The sequence below is a fragment of the Carassius gibelio genome, chromosome B22 (genome assembly GCF_023724105.1).
Source record: "Carassius gibelio isolate Cgi1373 ecotype wild population from Czech Republic chromosome B22, carGib1.2-hapl.c, whole genome shotgun sequence".
Taxonomy (NCBI): domain Eukaryota; kingdom Metazoa; phylum Chordata; class Actinopteri; order Cypriniformes; family Cyprinidae; genus Carassius; species Carassius gibelio.
Genome location: NC_068417.1, coordinates 1,100,622 through 1,119,529, shown reverse-complemented (window position 1 = coordinate 1,119,529; position 18,908 = coordinate 1,100,622). Strand labels below are relative to the sequence as shown.

General features: G+C 36.2%; 1 protein-coding gene and 2 long non-coding RNA genes across 4 annotated transcripts in view; 2 read left to right on the top strand and 1 right to left on the bottom strand.

Moving 5' to 3' along the window:
- The window catches only part of LOC127987626 (uncharacterized), a 459,131-nt gene that overhangs the window by 118,975 nt on the left and 321,248 nt on the right, over positions 1-18,908 (bottom strand). The window lies entirely within an intron of this gene.
- Positions 1-18,908, top strand: part of LOC127987560 (uncharacterized) — a 1,055,570-nt gene that overhangs the window by 875,642 nt on the left and 161,020 nt on the right. The gene's annotated exons all lie outside the window — the stretch shown is intronic.
- Positions 9,317-11,473, top strand: LOC127987628 (uncharacterized). Its single transcript, XR_008161280.1, has 5 exons — positions 9,317-10,115; positions 10,239-10,375; positions 10,602-10,690; positions 10,777-11,112; positions 11,187-11,473. It is a non-coding gene; the product is annotated as an uncharacterized LOC127987628 (long non-coding RNA).

Genomic DNA, 18,908 nt, shown 5'->3' with positions numbered 1-18,908 from the left:
GTCATTTATAATATTTGGTGTACACTCGTTAGTGTGTGTTTCTCTTTATATTGACTGAAAGGAAATCATGTTCTAAGTGTATTCTATTTAAAACACAAATATTATTTCATAACTATGTATTCAAAATCAGGTATAGTCAGTTTTGATCTGATTACAAAATATGATTTAAAAATAATAATGTAACTAAAATATAGTAATTAATTTGTACTTTGTTCCACTGAACTGTGATTATCTTTTTTGCTGTTCCACCTTACAGATTGACTTCAGTAATCGTATGTGTATCATGACGTGAAGTTGACTTGAGAGGAGAAAATTGAGTTTTTTTTCCTCGAAACGATGATGTATGTGAAGTGATCTTGAGAGGAGCAGTGAACATCAGCTGAAGATCCACAGAAGAGCTTCACTACTGTGTCTATGAGGAGAAATAAATGTGTGATAAATGTGTAAATGTGATCCATACAGGTGAAGAGACTCAGACTTTACAATCAAATAATGCAGCATGTGTGTTAGAAACATGATATTGAAGGATTAATGTTGCTTTAGTATTCAAGCAGATGATCATTGTGTTTAATGTAAAGCTGGAACAGAGGAGGAAGAAGCTCAGATGAATCTGTCTGGCTCTTCAGTTTAATAATATTTCTATTAAACTCATTCATAATGATTCAGATGTTTAAATGTGATTGTCAAGTGCAGCACTTAAATGTGTCAAAAGATATAAAGCAAATCTACAATGTGTGAAACTTCTCATGTTTTCTACACATTGTTATTCTATTTTACTTTATATTTAGTGTGTGTCTGTTGTTAATGTACAGATATCCAGTATATAGTCTTTGTTCTGTGGATGGAGTCTCTCCTTCATCAAATCAACTAAACATTTTCACAAGTTAACAGCATTTGTGTCTTTCACTCTCCTCTAAATACTCAAACACATTTAGTCTTTTTAACACTTTTATATTTTCATGTAAATTAAATGCCACATAGAGTTAAAAACAAGTGAAAAGTTTACTTGTCTGTTTTAAGTATTATTAAACAGTTTTAAATACAGGCTAACTTGTAGACATGAAACATAAAGCATAAAAAGCTAATGAATAATAACAGAAATGTTCCCATTATATGTACAGCAGGTAAAAAAAAGTCAGCATTTTTTTTTTTTTTTATCAGTTAATATATTTCTAAAAGTGCTGTACTTTCTTAATTGCGCCGCATGAGTAGTTGTTGGTCAGAGATGTTTTGGAGCAGAAGATCTGCAGGATTCTGGAGGTTCATCATGTGGAAAGTTGATAGTTAGGTAAAGTGCTTCTGTCGTTCTCTAACATTCAGATCTGTAAAGTAAGGTGGAAAGGACACAGCTCTGATACAGAGTCATTCTAGTGTTGGACCTCCACATATTGTTCAGTGTTATAAAGCTGTTTCTGCTCTTGCTAATGCGTCTCTTGATGTCATTGTCTGTCCTCCATCATGTCTAATGATGAAGTCCAGGTCTACAAACTCCTCATTTCTACAGAGGTCTGCTCCTGTACTTTAATTGCTGAGGGGTTTGAGGTGTTCAGTGTTATCATCTCTGTTTTCTGCTTGTTGATCTTGGAGTCTAGTTGTCTGAGTCCAGATGTTTTCTCTGGTGAGGGTGTAAGAACAACAGCTAATCATCAGTGAAGTCAAGATCTTCTCTGGATAATGCTCGACTTAAACAGACAAACACTTCATGAGTCAACTGTCAGCTTTCCTCACAACGGAGAGCTCAGGCTCAGATGTTAATCAAATAATCTTATAATATTCATACACCAGACAGTTGAGTATCTAGAGTACAGTATGCACAGTGTGTAGTGTGTCATTCAGGATTTCATTTGGATATAAATTAAATCCAAGCAATGGCCATTTAGTTTTATTAATAAATCTAAATGGTCAGCAAATGAACTTAAAGAACTTTGATGCTTGAGCAGCAGATCAGCATATTAGTATGATTTTTTTTTTCAGATAGCGAGCAGGACAAACAAATATGACTGGGACTGTCATACACACACTTTAAAAACATTGAAATGTTTAAGTCAAAGTAACTTAATATTTTTTAGTTCAATAAAATATATATTTTTAAGTGTCTGTTACCATACACTGTAAACCCTATTATAATAAAACGCTGTGAATGTTTAGAGTTTAGTTGTCATGTTTCTGCTTGTTGTTGTGTGGAGAACGCTTCCACAAAAGGAGTTTTCCCCACCAGGTCCTTGGTGGGGGCTTGTAGTCCGTAATGATCTGTATCCCCTGCCACAAGTTCCTATTGTCTCTGCTGTCACTGAATTGATGGGCTATCCTCCTGGAGTGCTGTCTCTTAGCCTCTCTGATGCCACGGGACAGGTTGGCCCTAGCTGATCTCAGGCCCACCTCATCTCCAGCTCTGAAGGCAGTGTTCTGTGTCTTCAGGAGTCTGTAGACCTCCCCTGTCATCCACAGCTTCTGGTTGGCCCGGACAGTGATGGTTTTTGTGACCATTACATCATCAATACACTTATTGATGTAGGCAGTGACAGTCTCTGAGTACTCCTGGAGGTCAGTGGTGTTATTGCATGTGGCAGCCTCCTTAAACATGTCCCAGTCAGTTGTGTTGAAGCAGTCCTGAAGAACCTCTGATGATCCTTCTGGCCACACTTTAATCTGTTTTTGAACTGGTTTGGCGACTTTAATGAGTGGTCTGTATGCAGGCATTAGCATAACAGTGATGTGGTCTGAGGCTCCGAGATGGGGGAGGGGGAGGGCTTTGTAAGCTCCTCTCTGTGTGGTGTAAACAAAGTCCAAAATGTTATTACCTCGTGATGGAAAGTTAATGTGTTGTTTTATTTTTGGAAACACACTCTCTAGGTCAGCATGGTTGAAATCCCCAGCTATGATGAGAAAAGCATCGGGGTGTGCTGTCTGCTGCTCACTGATGTGCTGGTACAGTTCATTTAGTGCGTCGTTCCTGTTGCTGATGATGTTGAACGGGGGAATGTACACCGAAATGAGCAGTATAGCACTATATACCCTCGGCAGATAGAACGGCCGGCACTTAACAATCATAAACTCCACCAGGGTTGAGCAGTGTTTGCAGATCACAAGAGTATCGCGGCACCACGCGTCATTGATGTAAACACAAAGGCCGCCTTTGTTTGTGCACCCACAAAAGTGTTTTTTAGCACCAGCCGTCACTGATTCACACGTTATAGAAACGAAAATGATGGTGTATAAAATGTATTTTTATAATCATTTATAATATTCAGGAGAAAGTCTGTGAAATGAGGTTTTGTTCTGTCTTAGAATAGGACACACTGGACTGAATCAGACACTGTTCAAAACAGACGAACATCAACAGGTTTGTGTGAAAACTGTGAGGAGACGGAGTCAGTGTTACGTGTGTTATTGGAGTGGAGGAAATATGAGGAAAAAAGAAGGGAAATGATTCAAATGATAAAGACAGACATTGTAAACATTAATGATCAGAAGCTTTAAGAAGGAAGTACTTGAGTTCAAACATCTCATGATTTACCTAAAAAATACAGGATTGATGAAAAGAATATGATTAATTTCTAAATGTCCACGTTTATCATACACTGCTCCACAGTCTAGTCTCGTAAGTGGTATTAATGCACCTTTAGTTGTCAGCCACTAATCAAATAAAAAAAGAAGAAGCTTTTCTACAAGCAAAATCCTGACCCATACTTTATTCCAGTTGGTGGCGGTAATGCAACAGTTTGGCTGCAACCCGCAAATAAACACCGAAGAAGAAGAAGTAGAGCTGAGCCTATGACGTCAGCTGTTTTCTAAGGTGAGTAGTTCACTATTTCCACGAAGTTGTAAAATCCTCTTTACACCTTTTGTTTTGAGCAAACTCTTTACATAGAAAATGGTAAGATGTGGGAATACTCTGATGTTATGAATGCGGTAAATAACATTAGAAATGTGTTCAGATTCATAAGGGCAAATCACAATGTTTGATAAAGATGTGTTTCTATCAGCAAACAGTCAGAATAAAGTGAGCTGATCTGCTGCTGATCCTGAATGTCTTGTTTAATGAGTGTTTATAGTCTGAGACTCATCAATATTATCAGCTGATCAAAATCCTCTTTATTTCATGATAATAGATCCTGTTTTCACCTCATTCATTACACTGATGACTTCAGATCTGTTCAGAAAACAACACGGTTATCAGTTATTGTGACATTACAAGATGAAACTATCACAACAGCATTTATTCATTAGTCAATCACCTTTATTTATATAGTGCTTTAAACAAAATACATTGCGCCAAAGCACTGAACAACATTCATTTGGAAAACAGTGTCTCAATAATGCAAAATGATAGTTAAAGGCAGTTCATCATTGAATTCAGTTATGTCATCTCTGTTCAGTTGAAATAGTGTCTGTTTTAATTTGCAATCAAGTCAATGATATCGCTGTAGATGAAGTGACCCCAACTAAGCAAGCCAGAGGCGACAGCGGCAAGGAACCGAAACTCCATCGGTGACAGAATGGAGAAAAAAACCTTGGGAGAAACCAGGCTCAGTTGGGGGGCCAGTTCTCCTCTGACCAGACGAAACCAGTAGTTCAATTCCAGGCTGCAGCAAAGTCAGATTGTGCAGAAGAATCATCTGTTTCCTGTGGTCTTGTCCTGGTGCTCCTCTGAGACAAGGTCTTTACAGGGGATCTGTATCTGGGGCTCTAGTTGTCCTGGTCTCCGCTGTCTTTCAGGGATGTAGAGGTCCTTTCTAGGTGCTGATCCACCATCTGGTCTGGATACGTACTGGATCCGGGTGACTGCAGTGACCCTCTGATCTGGACACAGACTGGATCTGGTGGCCACGGTGACCTCGGAACAAGAGAGAAACAGACAAATATTAGCGTAGATGCCATTCTTCTAATGATGTAGAAAGTACGGTGTTATGTGAAGTGTTCCGGTTCCAGTTTACCTAATTAATGCAGCCTAAAAATCCTTTAACGGATTTGGATATTAAAAGCATATTAGTATGTTATGTGTATGCCAGGTTAAAGAGATGGGTCTTTAAACTAGATTTAAACTGCAAGAGTGTGTCTGCCTCCCGAACAATGTTAGGTAGGTTATTCCAGAGTTTAGGCGCCAAATAGGAAAAGGATCTGCCGCCCGCAGTTGATTTTGATATTCTAGGTATTATCAAATTGCCTGAGTTTTGAGAACGTAGCGGACGTAGAGGAGTATAATGTAAAAGGAGCTCATTCAAATACTGAGGTGCTAAACCATTCAGGGCTTTATAAGTAATAAGCAATATTTTAAAATCTATACGATGTTTGATAGGGAGCCAGTGCAGTGTGGACAGGACCGGGCTAATATGGTCATACTTCCTGGTTCTAGTAAGAACTCTTGCTGCTGCATTTTGGACTAGCTGTAGTTTGTTTACCAAGCGTGCAGAACAACCACCCAATAAAGCATTACAATAGTCTAACCTTGAAGTCATAAATGCATGGATTAACATTTCTGCATTTGACATTGAGAGCATAGGCCGTAATTTAGATATATTTTTGAGATGGAAAAATGCAGTTTTACAAATGCTAGAAACGTGGCTTTCTAAGGAAAGATTGCGATCAAGTAGCACACCTAGGTTCCTAACTGATGACGAAGAATTGACAGAGCAACCATCAAGTCTTAGACAGTGTTCTAGGTTATTACAAGTAGAGTTTTTAGGCCCTATGATTAACACCTCTGTTTTTTCTGAATTTAGCAGTAAGAAATTACTCGTCATCCAATTTTTTATATCGACTATGCATTCCATTAGTTTTTCAAATTGGTGTGTTTCACCGGGCTGCGAGGAAATATAGAGCTGCGTATCATCAGCATAACAGTGAAAGCTAACACCATGTTTCCTGATGATATCTCCCAAGGGTAACATATAAAGCGTGAAGAGTAGCGGCCCTAGGACTGAGCCTTGAGGTACTCCATACTGCACTTGTGATCGATATGATACATCTTCATTCACTGCTACGAACTGATGGCGGTCATATAAGTACGATTTAAACCATGCTAATGCACTTCCACTGATGCCAACAAAGTGTTCAAGTCTATGCAAAATAATGTTGTGGTCAATTGTGTCAAACGCAGCACTAAGATCCAATAAAACTAATAGAGAGATACACCCACGATCAGATGATAAGAGCAGATCATTTGTAACTCTAAGGAGAGCAGTTTCAGTACTATGATACGGTCTAAATCCTGACTGGAAATCCTCACATATACCATTTTTCTCTAAGAAGGAATATAATTGTGAGGATACCACCTTTTCTAGTATCTTGGACAGAAAAGGGAGATTCGAGATTGGTCTATAATTAACTAGTTCTCTGGGGTCAAGTTGTGGCTTTTTTATGAGAGGCTTAATAACAGCCAGTTTGAAGGTTTTGGGGACATATCCTAATGACAATGAGGAATTAATAATAGTCAGAAGAGGACCTATGACTTCTGGAAGCACCTCTTTTAAGAGCTTAGATGGTATAGGGTCTAACATACATGTTGTAAGTTTAGATGATTTAACAAGTTTATACAATTCTTCCTCTCCTATAGTAGAGAATAAGTGGAACTGTTCCTCAGGGGGTCTATAGTGCACTGTCTGATGTGATACTGTAGCTGACGGCTGAATGGTTGCAATTTTATCTCTAATAGTATCGATTTTAGAAGTAAAGAAGTTCATAAAGTCATTACTGCTGTGGTGTTGGGAAATGTCAACACTTGTTGAGGCTATATTTTTCGTTAATTTAGCCACTGTATTGAATAAATACCTGGGGTTATGTTTGTTTTCTTCTAAAAGAGAAGAAAAGTAATCAGATCTAGCAGTTTTTAATGCTTTTCTGTAGGATATGCTACTTTCCCGCCAAGCAATACGAAATACCTCTAGTTTTGTTTTCCTCCAGCTGCGCTCCATTTTTCGGGCTGCTCTCTTTAGGGTGCGAGTATGCTCATTAGTCTGTGATAAACCATGTTTCATATAAAACACAAAACTAAAACACATTCAGTTCAACTCAATTCAGTGGTGGTTTATTTGTACCTTGCAAATTTGAAAAAATGATATTTCTAAGTGTGTTTATTCTTCCACTTTTTAAATTCTTATATTGCTTATATTTGGCATCTTTTTTTTCTTATATATTTGTGTGTCTGTATATTAATGAAAGAGAAGATTAATAATAATAAGCAACAGTTAAGCAACATGACACGACCAAATTTAACATTTTAAAGCATTGAAATGAGTAGTTCATATACATGTTAGTTCAATATTTTATATATTGTCAAAGTTGACTGTTTTTGCTCCATTTGGTTAATGAAAATGCTTCCAAACGCTTCTCTGAGCAACACACAGCAGTGTTTCGTTACTGAAGGAATCGTGTTTGTGAATTTTGAATCATTTGAGTCAATGATTCAGTGCTTCATTTATAAAGACATGCCCTGTGTCTCAATGTTCATACTATCATCCTAAATAGTGTGTGAGATTAGAAGAAGTGTATATAAATATAATGTAGAACCAGTTAAATGTCCTTGTTAGTTTTTATCATATTTAGTCAACCTTATCCTGTTTAGTTTTAGTCGACTGAAAGTCTCACCATTTTAGTCTAGTTTTAGTCAATGAAAACTTGACATTTTAGCAGTAAGATTATTATTAATTAACCGCACAGCAGTATTAAGTTTGGCAGCCATTTTTTAATTCAGTCTTATTTTTACTCAAATGTACATTTTAATTATCATATTTAGTCAACCCTGTCCGGTTTTTGTTTAGTCAAGTTTAAGAAAACGAAATGTATGAGCATTTTAGTCAGGTTGTATAATGGCTAAACCGATCAGAATTATTTGTGCTCTAGATTATAATCATAAAGTTTGTTGTTCTTTGAGAAATGTACTTTTGTGTTTCAGGTATTGCTCTTTCACCAGTAAACACAAAGCAACAGAATGTGGACTCATACACATGGTTTATTTAATCTCATGTAATGTGCTGATTTATTAGACTTTTTATTATATAAAATAACACCAAAGACTTATGCACTCAGTCCGTCTATAATATGAAAACTGCGGAAACAAAGAAAAATATGATAACAGTGAAATTCCTAATAGTTATTCCATTATTTCCAGATTGCAGCATTGCAATGTCAGTGACAGCATTTGAAGATTGATTTATAAAAATCATTTCAGGTTTAAGAAGTGTTTCAACATTGCATCAACTACTGATGAACACATTGATTTTATTTGAATCATCACTCTGTTGATTATCTAATCATGTATTATTGTGTATTTGGAAGGTGTTTGTCTTTCAAACACATTAAAACACACAAATTTACAAACTTTTGTCATCTGATCCTCTTTCACCAAATATATTTACTTGAAGTACCCCTGAGATTTAAAAAAATATATTTTAATAATTATCACATTTGCATGTTCATGATTCTCTGATGTTGGTTATGTCCACATGACATGCAGGTAAACAAATGAAATGTTAAACTTTTTTAGTAAGATTTTATTTTGATTGGCTTTAAAATTATTTATTTTAATGTATCATTTTTTATGATTTAATTAATTAGCTTTTTATTAAAGTCACAAACCCTAGTTTGGGAAACCTTGATGTAATTTTTAATGCATTCCATGTTAATAACAACAAATGGAATATATATATTTATAAGTCATGGGCCGGTATGAGATTTTGATGGTATGATAACCTTAAGCAAACATAACATGGTTTCACAGTATTGTTGTTACAGCTCTGAAATGATTGTGAATCATGAGTCAGTTCGGGAGTTCAGAGCGAGTTCGTGGATCATTTGAGTCAGTTCGGGAGTTCAAAGCGGGATCGCGAATCATTTGAGTCAGTTTGGAGATCGCGAATCATTTGAATCAGTTCGGGTGTTCGTAGCGGGATCGCGAATCATTTGAGTCAGTTCGGTAGTTCGTAGCGGGATCGCGAATCATTTGAGTCAGTTCGGTAGTTCGTAGCGGGATCGCGAATCATTTGAGTCAGTTCGGGAGTTCGAAGCGGCTTCGCGAATCATTTGAATCAGTTCGGGAGTTCGGAGCGGTTTCGTGAATCATTTGAGTCAGCTCGGGAGTTCAAAGCGGGTTCGCGAATCATTTGAGTCAGTTTGGAGATCGCGAATCATGCACAGCAAAAATTGGAGTTTATTTCAACACCCAAAGAGTAATTTTAACACATTCAGAGTAAAATGGTGTTTGGTGTTGGAGTTATTTCACAGAGTTGATCATCAGTGTTAAACAAACTCCACAGAGACGTAATTAGACTCCGCCCACGCATTTCCAATCGTCACTGGTGAAATCCATGAACATTATCCTCGTGTGGCTTTGAAAGGTAAGATAAATTTAATCATACTTTTACATTTATGATTGGTGCTTATTCAGTAGAGAATGTACAGCATAACGTGCTATGGAGCACTGTGCATAAACGTATATTAGGCTGTGTGTGTGCATTCGCTTCCACATTTCAAGTTAACGTACATCGTGGCAGCGGTTTACGCTCGAAATTTTCAAATTAACAGCTTGGTCTCTAATAAATATGCTTTACCGAATTAATAAAACGAGCGATCTTTTACAAAGCCTCGTTTATTGCCATCGTCGACGTGATTAGCTTCGTTAGCGAGCTAAGTTACTGTACGAACAGTACGAACAGCAGAAGTATGTGAAGCTGGACTGCATTTAAGAGAGGTTTAACTTTATGCAATTTCACATCAAAGGTTGTTTTTTTTTTTTCTTACTCCTTTAAAATAACTAAGAATTTGATTAAAATCTGATAAATTCTGTGTATTGTGTTGTTGCCTCATTTCTGTATTTGCCTTTATCACATAATTTTCTGTAGAAGGGGATGTATTGATAAAATAAAAATTATTCATATTTACATTTTGCTTGCATCATAAAAAAAAACATGTTTTCGGATTCAGACATTTGTTGTGAAGCAAGAAAGGGCGTCAACTTAAATAATTTTTTCTTCTTTTTTCAGTCATTGAGAAATTTTGCTTGCCACCTAATGCAAAAGTTACATACAAGGATGCAACAGGGACAGAAGTCGATGCAGAAATATTCAGCGACCTCATTGGACAAGGCAATGTGGTGCTGACTGTTTTCTCAAATGATGGTGAGCTTTATTGAATGTTTATGTTGTGTTATCAAGCAACTCTGGATAAATATGATACATTGGCTATTTCTGATTCTTGTGCTGGTCATCACAATATTTGTAATATTTTAATACTTTATTTAGAATTTTCAGACTCTTTGTCTTCCACATCTGAGAAGTCTGACAAAGGCAACAGTTCAAGTGCATCGACTGTAATCTTTCATGAGGTCCCTAACAAGAGACAAAGAAAAGAGGACACACCTGCACTGTCTGCAAAACGGGTTAGAACAAAGCTTTTTATGTCCTTTTGTGTCCTAAAGGTTCTGTTCACCCAGAAATGAAAATTATCCAAAATATATAAAAAAAGATTTAACCCCTTTGAGTCTGTGTTAATTAATGAATCACCAAGGTCATTTTTTATTTTAATTTATTATTATTAACTTTTTATAAAAAAATTAGCTGCATGACCATTGTATAATTTAAGACCAATTTGATATCTTCTCTTAGGCAACTCCCTACTTAAGCTATCGGAGAACAGTATGCTGTTTGCATAGTGATACTGTTCCCTCAAAGATCCATATTCCAAGAAAGGCTACGTAAGTCATCGTCTGCATGACCCTTTCATGTTATAATTGCAATGTTATGATATCGATATCTGACATAGAAATGTGATTCTTTTAAGGAACACTTTTATGATGCTGCAAGCAACATAGGATACATTGCTTGGCATATGAAAACAGTCCACAGGAAGATGAGACGAGGATCTTTGCCACTAGACAGCCCTCATGATGTTTCTCCAGGAGGCCCAAAATGCCAAAACGCTACTAATTTTGAAGGGCAACTTGATGGGAGTGCTTGCAGAGAGGCCATTTCTTTGCTCAGCCAAACCACAGAGAATTCCCTAATATTGCAAAAGATGAGAGAGACCTTTCAGCATCGCCAAGAGCTTATTAAAGATCCAGGCTCTAGTGTTGATATCCTCTCCACATTCCCAGGATTCATAGATACAAAAGGCCTGGTAAGTTTGGAATAACATGTTTTCACAAGAATTCAATTTGAGAACATTGTTTATAGTTTAATATCTTCTTAAAGGTTGGTCAAGACTTCACTCTCCTGTTTGACACCGAGACATCCTCCAGGCTGCTTCAGAAGAGGGACACACTCTTCAGGCCAAATGTCATTAAAGACACCAAGCAACTTACTTCAACAGCAGAGATGAGTCGGTTGTTGCTCTCAGCAGAATGTCCTGAAGGAAGTGACCTTCATGAGACAAGTAAGTCGTATTTGATTTGCTTGTTTTTACACATCTGCTATATTTGCAGTTACAATATATTTTGTTTTGATAACTTGCACTACATAAAATCTTTAAAAAGACTACATTAACCAGGTGAATGTTTAAAATGCTTTCTATTCTTCAACTTAAAATATTTAATTAGAAGGTTTAGAATAATTAATTCATGTGGTGTTGTTTTTTTGTTTAGTTTTTTCTTCATGTGAATTTCGGAAATGGCATCCCTTCTTTAACTGATACATCTCCTTCCACCATCAACTTTTCAAGGCACATTTTGAGTTAAATTTGTCCTATGATGGTGCACTTCTGAACTTTTTTACACATTCCTGCAGACAACAGTGTATAACATTGATGAAAGTAAAATGAGTCTCCCAGGGTTGGAGATTTGAGAGTAGTATGAAGTTGACAGAATGCTAATTTATTTGTCAAAAAGAGCACCCAGACAGTCAACAGTTGATTTCATATTTAAGAGGTGAGAATTACAAATAAACAAGTCATTGGCAAATATTTTGTGTGCTGTTGTTTATTTAACACTATTTTGTATATCTTTGGAGACTGTACAGATTTAACCACCTAAAACATGCAACTCTGAATAGTGTTGTTTTTCTGTATCCCTTTTAATGTTATTTTAACACTTTTTTGGAGACAAATTGGTAACTCATGGATTGTGTTAAATATTTAACTATTTTGAAAGTGTTATTTTAACTCCGGAGAGTGTGGAGCTATATAAACTCTGAAAAAGTGTTGAAATCAACTCTGTGAGAGTTAATTTAACACTGGACTTTTTGCTGTGTAGCTGTATATGGATAGGCATCTTTAACTAATTTAGTATCTAGTTCTAATTACTTTTTCCACGCGTGTTTAGGTGCGATATGTGAACTCGTATTTATTTTTTTTTTAAATGTGTTATTTTTAAAAGAATAGTTAAAACATACAGAATATTAGAAACAGAATTAGTTTATTTTTTTTTTGATTTGTTTCCTAAAAAGAAAAAAATAAAGACTGACATCTTTATTTAACCTAAATCTGTTATTAGAGTTATTTAATTTGTTATATAATTAATATACATATAATTTATATAATTTCATATAATTTAGTTATATAATAATAATCATACACATAATTTGATTTAATAATAACCCAATGTGAAGCAAAAACAGACTGTTCTGACAAGCTTTGTGAAATTATATATATATATGTATACATTACTCTTTGTATTTTTATGTCAATATGGTAGAATATTTTCCTATTTAAATCAAGTTAGGTCAAAAGTAATCTAAAGTGGTCTGATTAGATTATCTAAAATGTGTAATGTAATGGATTATGTTATTAACTATAATTTTTGTCATGTAATTTGGAATCAGTACCGGATTACAGTTTACATAGCTAGGCTATTTTAGTTCCCCTCACTCCGCAACAGATAATTTTAATTAACAGTATTTAGAAAAGAACAAGAATTAAGAATATAAGAAGCTATAGCAATACAGACGACAAGCCAAAACAAATTAATTTAAAACAAAACGAAACTGAAACCAACATTGGTACAGTGATAACACTTAATGGCACAGATTTTACTATATATTTAAACTGCGCAGTGTTTATGCATTTTATTATGGTAATGAAGAGACTGCATTGTCAAAGTAACTGTGGGATTATATTATATATATATTATATATATTGTGTAGGATCATATACACATTATGAACAGAGCAATGTAGGATTATATACACATAATGAACAGCAGCAACGTGAGAGCTGTGGTAATAAATACAGTTGGATTGAGTGTGCAAACGTATTGTTAAACAATGTATTCTATGCAAAATAACAGTAGTGCAATGATATTTTTCTAGAAGTAGTTTACTGTGCTCTGTACAGAAGTACTGTGAGGAGTGCAGTAAAAGAGCAGGTGCAGGTTAGATTGGTGTTGTGGAGTTCAGAAGTGTCACAGTCTCGGGGAAGAAGCTCTTCCTGAGTCTACTAGTGCGAGAGCGTAGGCTCCTGTAACTCCTGCCGGATGGAAGGAGGATGAAGAGTTCATAGTGAAGATGAGAGGCATCCTTGATCATGTTTCTTGCCCTGCCCAGACAGCGCTTCTGATAAATGTTCTCGATGGAAGTTAACTGGGTGTCAGTGATCCATTGAGCAGTTTAAGGCTCCGTAAGAAGTAAAGGTGCTGCTGTGTCTTTCTGACCAGGGTGGAGGTGTTTTAGTTTTCTCCACCCACTGGAGTGCTTTGTGGTCAGATGCAGAGCAACTGCTGTGTCATACTGAGATGCAGTTTCTAATTTGTCAGGTTTTTAATGATATCTGTTGACTCAAACGGTTTGAGTTAAGTCACTTGTCAGGTTTTACAGTGAAGGGTGGTCTGATGATCTTAATGAGCTAACGCTCGTAATCTTCATCTATGTATTTTCTTTCCTTGTTTGTAGCGTCAGTGTGTAATGTTACACATCTGAGCAATTAAAAAATGTGAAATCTCTCGAGGCGCACCTGCAATTCACAAATATGGATGAGTGCAGGATCTTCATATTTTCTGTGTCAATGAGCAGATAATGGTTGTTCACTCAAAGGTCCTGAATTAATTAGTTTTAATAATTGTCTTTCCATTTACCGTTTTTTTCTTCACTTATTGCATTATCTATGTTCTTGATACTTGAAGGTTACACTGTTGTTACAAGTTACTCCTGTTGTATTAACACTACAAGTGCACTATGTATAAATTAAATAATTGTTTTTCTATTTAATATTTTACTTATTGTCTTACCTGTGGTCTTGATAGTTGTTTATCTAATTACCTTTTATGTGTTACACTGCCCCTTTACTGGTTTTATATACCTTACTGTAAACTGTACACATTTACCTCAATGTGATGCACAAATAATGAGATACAGAATTGATCAATTTTGCCATTTATTGTTGTAACAGGTGGTATGCAATATGCATAACAATGATAATGCTGTTCATGCATAGACAACATTTAATGTAAGGCTGTGAAAACAATTAATAGCATCCAAAATAACAGTAGTTTATTTAACGTCCATTTCTGTATATGTATATAAATGCACATACATACACGTGTATATCCCCCTCTTCACATGAACCCTGAGGTGATCTATCTGCCGTGTTTCCTCCACATCTTCTGCATCCAGCTGCGTCCTCTGGTGAATGCAGGTATTTTCACTTCTGCACACACGAGTCCAACACTGTCTCTGTCACATCCACCATCTGACAACACCAAGTCTCCAGGTAATAGTTTATTAAGAAGGCCATTATTCTCAGACACATGTTTGTCACTGACATGACCTCCCCACATGAAAGAGAGAGATCCTCGTGGTGTAATGCCAATAAGATACTTTAGGATGTGCTGGTGTTTGTAGAGGGGAAATGTCTGTGCTCTAGCTTTGAGATTTGATGCTCTAATAATGCGAATTTCAAAGCTGTCCACAATAACTGCTACTCGATTGACAAAAGCCTCTACAAACTGATGTATCAATGAAGCCCAGTGTAGTTTCAACACACAGACGATAGCACACACACGTTCACACAATAACAATATACACCAGTGTCAGGAATACTGACATAACCAGGAATAAACCAGACCAAAATGACAGTCCTGACATTAATAAAGTGTGCGGTGTAACAATGACTCCATTGCTAGTGGTAAAAACAACAACAAAAGTTAAAGGGGGGGTGAAAATGCTGTTTATCTTTATCAGTCTCTCAACAGTGGCAAAACGAGTACGAGTGTTATTTAAGTTACTGTTTATAAGGTTTGAGAAGAAATTCTGTCTAGCTGTGGCTAGTTTCACATTAAAAGCATGAAGGCTGTCTTTATAGATGCTATCGTGAATTTCAAGTTTCTTCTTTTCTGCATTGTCTTTTCATCGTCTGAACTGCTGTTGATCTTCTCCAAACTGATTTCTGTCTGTTTGTTTTCTTACTGACTATTATTGGAGCAATATCATCAATAACGTTCTTAACTTTTGAGTTGAAGGAATCAAGGAGAATATCAACAGAGTCTGCAGAAATGCTTGGTGTTAAAGATATCGCCTCCATAAATAGTTCACTTGTGTTCTCGTTAATGCATCTCCTTCTGACAGAGACAGATCTAGATTCAGTGCTAGCAGAGATCAATATATCAAAGAAAATACAGAAGTGATCAGATAGTGCTATGTCTTTAATAACAATGGATGAAATGTTTAGACCCGTACTGATGATTAAGTCTGGAGTGTGTCCATCTTTGTGTGTGTGTCCATCACACGCTGAATCAGGTCGTATAACACTGATAAATGCATGTCATTCACTAAATCTATCATGATCAAAGAAGCTTTTGTGTTGGGATATATTTATATCTAATGTGGTTTGATCTGTTGTCTTGACAAACAGCTTCGACATCAGCATGTATATTATTAGATGAATGTGGTCCGTGTATCTTTTAGTAGTTTGAAGTCTTATTTTTTTTCTTCTGCTTATATGAACTAAACATTTTTACTTCCACTCCACACAAAATGCCATATGAACATATGAGAGAGCACACAGTTACAACACGTGATCTGTTCTGGATCCATAAAGCAGTTGGAGAATCTGTGAAATCAGTCTGAGAGGAGAAACTATTTGATCAGACATGAAGAACAAACCGACTGAAGACAGTTACAGGAGAAACCAGAGTCAAAGACTCTCAGGATCTCAGGATCAAACACTGCTTTAACACATTTTTAACATCTATATTTGGCTCAGCTTATTTCTGTTGAAAATGACAGCATTGATCTCCAGGAAGCTCAGAAGAGCTGATGATCTTGTGCATCAATGCTGAATAAATCGAGGGTTATTTAGCTGACAGGAGAGTTTGACTTCACTTTACTACAGAGCAGCCTCACATCAGCTCATCTGTCTCATCTCTCATTACTGATCCAGTTTGTCTCTTCATATCTGTGGACTCAAAAAAAGTGAAGTCAGTGTCTGTGATGGAGGGAGATTCAGTCTCTCTACAGACTAACACTGAACTACAGACAAATGATGAGGTATTCTGGACATGTGGACACTCAGAGACTCGTATAGCTGAAATTGATAAAGACACTGGAAGATTCTCCACATGTGATGTTCTTGATGTGAGATTCAGAGATGGACTGAAGCTGGATCATCAGACTGGATCTGATCATCACAAACACCAGAAACACAGACTCTGGACTTTATCAAGTGACCATCAGAGAGAGAAGATTGACCACATACAGATTCAATCTTCCTGTCTCTGGTGAGTCACAATTACATTTGTGTCATTTGTGCTGACAGTTTTCATAAAAAGATTTTCATGAACCAAATCAAAAAGCAATAAACATATATATTTAAAAACATTTATTCAGAGACCATAAAAATGTCAATAGTGCTCAGTGCAGTATAACTTCAGAATGATCTTTATTGTCAGTTGATGTATTTTTACACACCTAACACATTTAAAAGACGGTCCATGGTTTAATGTGAGATACAGATGAATATTTAAGTTGATGTAAACTCTTCTCTCCACTGCGTCGATCTGTCATCCTCCGTTCAGCTTCAAACTGCATGTAACATATACGACAGTCAAGACAATCACATTCTCTCCAGATGATTCACTCTTCCTATTATACCTGAACTGTTAATAAAGTGCCATGTTTTTATTTGATCTTATATAAAATAACTTTATCTTGCCAGAGTTTGGTGCTGTTTCTAAATCGTGTTACTTTCTGCCGGGTGTGTGTTATGTTAATGAGGAAACTTTCAAAGATGGGAATTCTGATGCGTATGTGTGTGTTTATGAAATCATTCAAAGCCAATAAATTATCAAACAAACAATGCACACTCCTCTCACACAGAAAAAGAGACGGCACATACAGCTCTGGTGTTTGTGTTTCAATGGCTTAAAATCAGTTTTAAAACAAAAACACGTCTTAAAAATGTGTGTCCATGCTATGTAGTCCCTCATTTAGGAACGAGCTCCTCGTTTTGTCCCGGCTGGTCATTGTCTCCTCTTCACGCCTCGTGGTGGTGTGTAAAGATCACAGTCATCCAAATGATGAACAACTATTACCGTAAACAATGTATTTTGTGGCACCACAAAATAAATGATGGAGCATAATATGAAACTATAGACTTTTTATTTCGTCCATCCGATATATACTGTAAACACAAAGCAACAGAATGTGGACTCATACACATGGTTTATTTAATCTCATGTAATGTGCTGATTTATTAGGCTTTTTATTATATAAAATAACACCAAAGACTTATGCACTCAGTCTGTCTATAATATGAAAACTGGTGAAACAAAGAAAAATATGATAACAGTGAAATCCCTAATAGTTATTCCACTATTTCCAAACTGCAGCATTGTGTTGTCAGTGACAGCATTTGAAGATTGATTTATAAAAATCATTTCAGGTTTAAGAAGTGTTTCAACATTGCATCAACTACTGATGAACACATTGATTTTATTTAAATAATCACTCTGTAGTTGATTTAACCATGTGTTACTTTGTATTTGGAAGGCGTTTGTCTTTCAAACACATTAAAACGCACAAATTCACAAACTTTTGTCATCTGATCCTCTTTCACCAAATATATTTACTTGAAGTACCCCTGAGATTTAAAAAATATATATTTTAATAATTATCACATTTGCATGTTCATGATTCTCTGATGTTGGTTATGTCCACATGACATGCAGGTAAACAAATGAAATGTTACACTTTTTAAGTAAGATTTTATTTCATTTTGATTGGTTTTAAAATTTATTACAGAAACAGATTCAGCAAGGATGAGACCAGGACACAGTCAGGCAACAGAAGGTGCTGGCGTCCACCCGACAAACATGAAATGCAATGCATGAAGCAAACGAAATGCAAAACACAATTAATTCAGCCAGACAGACAGAGTGGTAAGAGAGAGGAGAATATATAGTCTGTGACAATGGGCAACAGGTGTGTGTGTGTGTGTGAGTGAGTGAGTGTGTGTGTGTGTGAGTGAGAAGGCTAACAGTTACTGACCTTCTTCTAATGTTACTGAATTCTGAGTCTTCTCAATAAACGTCCACAAAGCTATTTGCATAAAACACACCCAAACCATCTCCATTTAAGGGCTTTATGAACAAACTTGTGTTTCACGCTTACAGTCTTTGCAGCTTTAGGGATCTTATCTATTCACGAACACCTTGTAACACTCCAGAGAAAAAGAAAAGTTGAAATTGCATCATATCACCCCTTTAAGACCAAGTAGATTTCTCTTCCGTCTAGTCACAATCACTTCAGCTCACACCGAGTGGGACTTTAATTTCTGCAAATCAGTTTGGGGGAATGCAGAGATGTGATTATTGATGGGAAGCACAACATCCACATCTTTCACTATTGTTAGTTAATATTGTTAAATAGAGAAACAAATTCAATTTGAACTTTTAGCGTATTATTGAACTTGGACCTCATTATTAGTCCAGGTCCCTGCACACACACACACACACACACACACACACATCTGTTTACTGTACAAAACACAAA